Genomic DNA, 7,762 nt, shown 5'->3' on the forward strand with positions numbered 1-7,762 from the left:
ATCTTTTAATCATCTAGTGACCTGGAGGTATATAAATATTTTAACAACATCTGCCCAACAATTGCTAGGCCAGATGGGTTTAGATTGTTCCCTGAAAATTTGGTTTCACCTCTCTTGTAAAACTTACCCAAATTTCCACAGTTATGCCGGCCATCATTGTGTTATTTCTCTGTTGTATTCCTATTTGTTGGTGGTCCCCATACAGAAAACTGTTCCATCTTTGATTTCTTGCGGTCATTATAACATTTGGGTTCACTTAGCAGAAATTGTTAGTTCTTCTGAAATTTGTATCCACCAAGATGTAGATATGGGGAGCATACTGGGATCTGTTCTTTTCATGTGGTGCATAAACCTCTAATTATATTCCAAGTAATATGTTTTATGGAACTCATTTTTGTTTAAGCAGGTTAACAGCATTTCTCCCCTCTCCTTGGGATTTAATAGGTCACAATCCAGCTCAATGATTACATAAAAGGGCTATATACTTAGATAAAAATTGTGATGATTTGGTTAATAATTGTCTAAAGCAGAATTTGAGGCTTCAATTCTCTTTAGTTGGTATTCCTGCCCTAGCAGTAGGAACTTATAAACAGACAATGGGGCTTACATGTGCAATGGCAAAAAATATGCATTACACATCAAGGCAATTACTATACTAATGAGGAAAAATAAAAAACACCATCAAGCTAGTCTTGATACTAGGACTTCAATTGATTATTTGTTGTTGTTACATCATAAGGGATGCTGTAAGTTTAATAACCTGTGTTCTTTCAATCTAATTGGTAACAGAAATTACATTCAAAAAGAATTGGATTATCTCAAAGATATTGTAAAGAAGGTGCAACAAGATGATGGGGGTTGGGATGTATTAGATTAGTTAACCTCATGGCTACCAAATTTTACATGGCTCAAACAACTTTTCATTGGAGGATGTTTATGGACACTTCCCTTATTATGTTGTGCTTATTTTTCCAATGTCTGCCTTATTTTCTCCCTCCACCTTCCTTAAACAAAAGACAATTCATATCTACTCAGAAGGTCACGCAAAACAAAAACTTGGAATTGTAGAAGTTCAGGTTATGATAAATTACAGAAGAGTATATCTCCTTTGAGTGAGCACACACATCAGATGAGGAAGACCTTTTGTTTCTCTGGCTTAGAAACATTCTGCAACTCCTCTGTCCTTGACCCATGAAGATGCTATCTTTTTATAAAAGCATTTGGTACTAGTGGACTCTGAGAAGCAAGCAAGTTTTATGATCTGCTAATGCACAAATTAACTGCACTAATATAACCTGATATATCCCTGGAGTAGATAATAAAATTGAACTGACTTTCACACAGAAGTCACTCCTTATTGTATGCCATACTGTATGCTTGCCTCCTTATTTGTTCACCGCTTAACCTTTACAATCTCAATTGTGTAGAGAGGGCCCTCTGAAGTGTAGTGAGGGAGAACACACTAAATTTCATTGGGAGAAAACATACAGGGAATCTCTCAAAGAAGTATCACAAGGAATCTCTGAGTTTTATAGTTGTGGCTTTTGAATGAATGCAAAGGGATTTTTGGTAAATGGTCTTTGCTACCTGAGAGACATAGAGTTTTTTGAGATTTGTTGAAAGGGCATTCTGAGCTTTGTATGAGGACTCTTAATTGGGGTGTATAGGGAAGGTACATTTAAGTGAGTATTAAGAACTCACCAAGGTGTATAGAGATATATCTCTAAAGTGAGTAAGAAGAGATCTCTGAGAATAATGGGGAGAACAAACTGAGATTTTAATGGATGGCTCTATAAGGTGTGTAACAGAACCCTCTGAATTGTAAAAGTAGGGCAATCTGAGAAATGTAGAGTCACTGTATGGTGTTATTCTCTGAGATGTATAAGGATTGCTCAATTATGTGTGTAGGAAGGGTTTTCCAGGTGTGTATGTATGGCCCTCTGAGTTGTGTATGTAAGGTGCTTGATATAAGTTGGGTTGGCTTTCTGAGATATGTAGTTAGGTGTCTGTGAGGTGTGTATGAAGGGAAGGAATCTCTGAGGTTTGTTGTTCAAGCTCTCTGAGGTATGTAGGGAGCTCTCCATTAGGTGTGCAGAAGGTATATTTGAGGTGTTATAAAGCACTTTTCCCTGTGTTGTACTGCAATCTGAATTGTGCAGTGAGGGCCCTCTGAAGTGAATAGAGGTATCCATCTGATAAGAGTAGAGAGAACACACTAAGGTCTCTTTTAGGACAGTAAAAGGAATCTCTGAGGTGTGTAGGTAAAACCCTCATAGGTGAGTAGGGACAGTTTTTTAAACAGTAGTGAGGTCTATCTGAGATGTGTGGGTAGGGTTTGCCGAATTGGGTAGCAATGAGTAGTAATGGCTTTCTTTGATGTGTCAGCAGGACGTTAAGATGTGTATAGAGAGGGTTCTTTGAATTCTCAGAGCAAATTGGGAGAACCCTATGATGTGTGTGAGAGGGCTCCTTTACATGTGTTGGAGAGCATACTAAGGTGAGTTAGGGACCTCCCAGAGGTGCAAAGGGAAGGAGATCTGTGAAGGTTAGAAAGGGCTCACTGAGTTTTGTTTGGAAAGCCATTTGAGGTGAGTAGTGAGAGCTTTGTGAGATGAGTAGGAAAGACAAACTGATGAAGAAGGGATTACAATATTAGGTTAGGGTTAGTGTTAGGGTTAGAGTTTAGAGTCAGGTTCAGGGTTATGGTCAGTGTCAGGGAGGTCTCTCTGATATGCAGGGAAGGCTTAGCGTTAAGTTCAGAGTCAGGGTCAGTATTTGCAGTTTATATGGAAGGCCTCTGTGGTGAGTTTAAAGGGTTTTCTGAGGTGTATATTTAGGACTGTCTATCATCAGTTGATAGTTTTTCTGATGTGTTTAGAGTGTGCCTGCAAGGAAGTTTCATCAGTGGAATGGGCTTGCAAACTGTATAATTTATTCTCACTGAGGTATGCAGGGACACCTCCCTGAACTGTGTAGAGAATGCATTTAAGGTGAATGGGCATTCTTTGATGTGTAAGGAGGGTACTCTGAAATGTTTTGGGAGGGCACTTTAAGTTGATAGTTTGTGGCCACTGAGCTATGTAGGGTGGGCACTATGATGCATGTAAAGGGGCTTTATGGATTGAGTTTAAAGTCTCATAGTGGTGTGTGGGAGGGTTCCCTGAGTTGAGTTGGAGGGCTTACAGTGGTTCATAGGGAGGGTGCTCTGTGAATTATAGAAAGAATTTAGTAAGTTGTGTTTGAAGGGCCTTTAGAGTTGAGGCATGAGAGCTCTGTGAGATGAGTAGAGAAAACAAACTGGTGTAGAAGAAAGGGTAATATGAGGTTAAGGTTAAGGTTAGCTTAGGGATAAGGATTTGGTCAAGGTCAGGGTCAGTGTCAGTATCAGGTTTTCTGTGTTATGTAGGGAGGGTTTATGTTTATGGTTACAGTAAGGGTTAAGTTCTGGGTGAGGGTCAGTATTTGTGATACATAGGGAAAGCCTCTGTTGTGAGTCAAAAAAATGTTCTATTAGGTGTTTATTGAGGATTATGTGAGGTGAGTAGATGGGCTGAGGGGTTTAGAGAGTGCTTGAAATGAAATAGAGTTAGTAAAGATGATTTGGTTAGTAGTATAAGTTGTACTCACTGAGGTATGTTGGGATGACTCTCTAAGGTATGTAGAGACTATTGTTGATGTGAGTATGGAGGTCTTTAATGTGTAGGAAGATTACTCTTAGGTGTGTAGAGAGAGCTCTCTGAGGTTGGTAGGTTTTTGGCCTGTGATCTCGTAGAGGGGGTATATAAGTTGTGTAGGAGAGCTCTATGATGTGTGTCAGATGGCTCTGCCATGTGTGTGGGCGATCCTTCTGATATGAGTTAGTAGGGCTCACTCAGGTGTAGAGGGCGTGTGTACTGAGATGAGTAGAAAGGATACAGAAAGTTGTTTTCAGAGGAATTTTATGTTTAGTAGTGGGAGCTCTGTGAGAGAAGTAGAGAGGAAAAACTGATAAAAAGGAATGATTTTATACAGTGTGGGTGGAACTATGTTATGAGTAGGTCAGACTCACTGAAATGTATAGAGAAGCTCTCTGAACTTTGTAGTGTAGGTTGTCTGATGGTGTACAGTGAAGGCTCTTTGGAATGCATAGGGGTAGCACTCTAATATATGTAGGGAGGGCTCTCAATGGTATGCAAAGAGATTTTTATTTGGTGTTTAGAGGGACCTATGAATGGTGTATGACTGATTAGAAATGCTATCTCTCTTGTTCAGGGAGGGAACTCTGAAGTGAATAGTGAGATTTCTCTGATATGAGTAGGGAGAACAAACTGAGATGTGATGTGTGGGTTATTTGAGGATAGTACAGAATATCTGAGGCATTCAGGGAAAGCACTCAATGGAGTATAATGATGACTCTTTGAGGTGTGTATGTATGATGCTTGGAGGTTAGTATGCAGGGTTTTTGGTGAGCAGTTAGGTCTATCTGAGCTGTGTATGTAGCATTTGCTGAGGTGTGTAGAATGGGCATTGTGAGGTTTGAAATAATGTCTTTCTGGTGTTCATATGAAATACTCAGTTGTATATGGAGAACTTTCTGAGTTGTTTGGGTCTTGCTCAATGAAATGTGGAGGAAGCAATTCTAAGGTGTATATGGATGGCATTTTAAGGTGTGTAGGAAGGGCTCTTGATGTAAGTCAGGTGGGGTTACATAGATGTGTTGGGGGTGAGTTTGCAGTGTGTGGGAAATGTTCTTGGAGTTGTGAAGATGGGTTTTATTCAAGGGAGTGCCCTCTGAAGGGTATAGGAGAGCTTTACGAGGTTTGTAGGAAGGCTTCTTGCCTTGAGAGGGAGTGCTTACCAAAGTAATTTGGGCTTTTTGTGGTATATAGGAAAGGACTCTATGAGTTGTGTAGGAGGGCTATAAGATGTGTGTCCAAAGGCCCCTTTACTTGGGCAGAAGGGCCCTCTGAGGTGAGTTGGGATGGCTCAGAGAGTTGCAAAGTGTGTGTGCACTGGGACTTATAAAAAATATTCAGTGAGTTGGGTGTGGAGGGCCTTTTGAGCTGAGTAGTGAGAGCTCAGTTAGATGAGTAGGAAGAACAAATTGATGTAGAAGGGATGGTACATTGAGGTTAGAGTTAGGGTTAGGTCTAGGATTAGCATTTAGGGTCAGGAACAGGGAGAGTTCTCTGTAGTATGTAGGGCAGGATTAGGTTTATGCTTAGGGTTAGGGTTATGGTTAGTTTCAGGGTGAGTGTCAGTACTGTGGGGTATAGGAAAGGTCATTGTGGAAAGTCAAAAGAGTTCTCTGAGGAGTGTTATTGCAGGCTCTTTGAGGTGGTCATAGATGGCTTGCAAAGAAGTATAGTTAGTGGAGGTGCTTTCAAAGAAGTACAGTTTGTACTCTCTGAGTTACATAGGAACATCTCTCTGAGGTGTGTTGGGACTGCTCTTGAGGTGAGTGTGGTGGTACACTTTGATTTATTTATTTGTTTGTTTATTTATTTATTGTAATAACAGATCAACTTTAATTTCAGCACCTGAATCTATCCAAGGTTATGCTCTATAAAGGTTATGGGACTGTTATACACATTCAATAAAGTGACAACTGTGCAATACCACTTAGTATCTCAAAATCAGGAACATGGTTTTGATTTGTTTAAACACAATCCACAGAACTAAAAACAATATCAGAAGCTATCCACAGTTATACTAATTGTCAATTACAAGTTTCACAATTAATACTTGATATAACAGTCAATATATAGCAGGGGACACTGAAGTTGATTTCAGAGCCTCATCCAGTTGTATACAATTGGGAAGGTTTTGTGAATGGAAATAAAACTGGCCAAAGATAGATACAACCAGGATCACACCAGCAAGTAAAATTTCTACCACAGTTTCTGTAGTTTCCACTTTTTTTCTTTGTCAGTTAAAAGTGAACAGTGAGTTAAATACTTATCTTTACTTATACACAAGGTATGCTGTGAAAGCATATTTGTTTACAAGCATATAAAGATAATTGTTAACTAGTTTGATAAGAAAATAATGTGTAAAAGAATATAGCAAAAACCTGAATCATCTCTGACTCTGGAAAGATCAATTCCATATTTTATATTACAGCAAACAAAAATAACTTTAGTTTTTTTGAATCCCTTAACAAGAAATATTTGTAAAGGAAGACAGAGAAAAATTATTCATTCTTACCTTTAACATGACTGTGAAAAGAATTAAATTAAGAAACCAAATACACATTGAGATGCCAAAGTCCAGAGTGGGTCCAACTAGTTGGCCACATAGAACATTATCATCTTCAAGAAGAGGAGTAATAACAGGCCTGATAAGTAGTTTTTAAACCATAAATACAATAGGCATTTTGGTATTTTGGCCACTGGAAAACAAAAGCTGTAGTATCAAGAAAGATCTGAGATGTCTCACTTTTGTGTATTTAAGTTGACATCAAAAATTTTAAAGACAGGCAAAAAAATTCACATTTTTTAAAAGAAAAACCTCCCTATGCTTCTATTTAGAGTAACAGTAGGTAACATGATTCCAGAAGTTAAAAATTATTTCACAACCTATAACTTCAGCTTTCAAACAGCTTATGTTTCAAAACTAATTCATCCCTATTAAAATGTAAGCCCTTAAAAAAAGAATGTGTCAGTATATGTATACATGTATTTAAAAAGAATCAGATAGTTTTTGAAGCAGCCTTAGTGTTTCCTTTAAATTGATCTGGAAAGAACCATTATATTAGCTTCATGAAAAGGAGTAGCTGGCTTCTTGGTTTAAGGCTAAACCGGTGATCATTTGTCTAAGGCTAGAAAGGTACCATCATGATGTAAACCATAAGGAGAGAAGGAGATGAGGATTTTTCCTGGCAGTTGGTAGCTAAAATTCAAGGGGTTCTTAGAAAATGACACAATGGCAGCCTTTCTGGTCTTTTTTCTTTCCAAGTTGATTCTGGTGAAGGAGGACATTCTTACTCTTGAAATTTTCTTATAACCTGGACGAGTTCATGAAAAGCTTGATCTACATTCATCCTAATCTTGACTGATGCCTCCATGTATGTTACTTTAAATTGTCATTCTAACAGCTGTGTTATCTGTGTTTGATGATACAGGTCTGCTTTATTACCAATTAAAATAATTGGAAACTCATCACGATCCTTTACTCTGAGAATCTGTCTTTGAAATTTATAGATTTATTCAAAACTGCCTCTTTCTGTGACTGAGAAGACCAACAGGAAGCTCTCGCCAGTCATCCTATACTGTTCTCTCATAGCACCAAACTCTTCTTGTCCAGCTATATCTAAAATATCTAGCTGGGCTGCTCTGTCTTCTATCACACAATGATTTGTGTAGGAATCTTCAATTGTTGGATCATAATCTGTTACAAAATAAGACTGGATGAACTGGATGGTGAGCGCTGACTTGACCACACCAGCTTCGCTGCCTGCCTGCCCTAGGCCCAGGTTATGGGACTTGTGTGGATGGCGGGCTGCAGGTGAGTGGTCTAGTGGCGGAACGCTGGTAGCTGCCGGGAAGGATTTTCAGTGTGGCAGTGCGGGTCCCTGGATGGCCAGGTGCCACCATAGGTGTGGAGGAGTGGAGTGAGTTCAGGGGTTAGGGGTTGCAGCAGCCAGGGGTACACTCCTCTATGCTTCTCTGCATCGTCTGCTGAATGCAGCCTCCAGCGCCTCTACCATACACTTTGATTTATATGAAGGGTATATTGAGGTATGTAGAGTAGGCTCTTTTGAGTTTGGTAGCATGCCGCCTCT

General features: G+C 39.3%; 1 pseudogene; it reads right to left on the minus strand.

Annotated features, from left to right (window-relative positions):
- Positions 1-6,888: 6,888 nt before the first annotated feature.
- On the minus strand, positions 6,889-7,515 carry LOC124975863 (ras-related protein R-Ras2-like; annotated as a pseudogene).
- Between the last annotated feature and the right edge of the window lie 247 nt (positions 7,516-7,762).

This window comes from Sciurus carolinensis, unplaced genomic scaffold, assembly GCF_902686445.1.
Source record: "Sciurus carolinensis unplaced genomic scaffold, mSciCar1.2, whole genome shotgun sequence".
Taxonomy (NCBI): Eukaryota; Metazoa; Chordata; class Mammalia; order Rodentia; family Sciuridae; genus Sciurus; species Sciurus carolinensis.